This window comes from Halyomorpha halys, unplaced genomic scaffold (assembly GCF_000696795.3).
Source record: "Halyomorpha halys isolate HHAL.00 unplaced genomic scaffold, Hhal_1.1 Scaffold1417.1, whole genome shotgun sequence".
In the NCBI taxonomy this organism is placed as follows: Eukaryota; Metazoa; Arthropoda; class Insecta; order Hemiptera; family Pentatomidae; genus Halyomorpha; species Halyomorpha halys.
The window spans coordinates 82,603-84,014 of record NW_027114332.1 but is presented as its reverse complement, the minus strand read 5'-3'; positions in this window follow the sequence as shown (position 1 = coordinate 84,014).

Here is a 1,412-nt window from a genome sequence, read left to right as displayed (position 1 = left end):
TTTCTTTTCGTTCAGCGCCAAATTGTGAGGCTGAGTCTACCCGGACGCCATTTTGTTTTTATAGCCACCATTTTATTATGAGGGTCTCGCATCCTTTTTCTTTTCGTTCACCGCCATATTGGCAGGGGCTGAGTCTACCCGGCCGCCATTTTGTTTTTGATAGCCACTATTTTATTATGAGGCTCTCGCGTCCTTTTTCTTTTCGTTCACCGCCATATTGGCAGGGGCTGAGTCTACCCGGCCGCCATTTTGTTTTTGATAGGCACCATTTTATTACGAGGGTCTCGCAACCAGTTTCATTTCGATCAGCACCATATTGTGAGGCTGAGTCTACCCAGACGCCATTTTGTTTTTATGTCGTTACCATTTTTATTATGAGGGTCTCGCGGCCTTATTTTTTTTCGTCTTCGGCATATTGACCACGTGACTTATGGAATTTGCAGAGGCTGAGTGTACCCGGCCGCCATTTTCTTTATTGATCGCCGCCATTTTATTATGAGGATCTCGCGATCCTCTTCTTTTCGTTCGTCGCCAATTTTTTTCCGGGGGTCTCGCGGCCTTTTTCTTTTCGTTCACCACCATATTGGCCACGTGACTTACTGGTTTGGCAGGGGCTTATAGTCCACCCGGACGCCATTTTTTTTTTTTTTTATCACCATCATTTTATTATGAGGATCTCGCGATCCTCTTTTTTTCTTTCACCGCCATATTGGCCACGTGACTTACAGATTTGGCTGATGATGAGTGTACCCGGCCGCCATTTTCTTTTTTGATCGTCACCATTTTATTATGAGGATCTCGCGATCCTCTTCTTTTCGTTCGTCGCCAATTTATTTCCGGGGGTCTCGCGATTCTCCTCTTTCCCTTCACCGCTATATTGCTCACGTGACTTACGCGTTTGGTAGAGGCTGAATGAACCCGGCCGCCATTTTATTTATAAGGGTCTTGCTATCCTCTTCTTTTCGTTCGCCGCCATTTTACTTATAAGGGTCTCGGGATCCTCTTCTTTTCCTTCACTGCCATATGGATCACGTGACCTACGGGTTTAGTGGCGTGTGCTCGGCCGCCATTTTGTTGTTTTTTTAACGCCACCAGTTTATTGAGTGGGTCTCGCGATCCTCTTATTTTTTGTTCACCGCCATGTTTATTACGAGGGTCTCGCTACCTATTTCTTTTCGTACTGTTTAAACCTAAAATATAAACACTGATATGTAGGACCTTTATCTTCTAATCCCTTCGATTAATGTACATAAGGTACTTTGAACTTGTATAATCCCTAAAACATAAACAAACTGAGAGATAAATAGATCTGTTACTATGTAGGACTTTTTAATCTCTCTTATATTTTATTACTTTCGACTTTGAACTATAATACTTTCTATTTTAGTTTCCTCAGCGGATATCAACAAAGC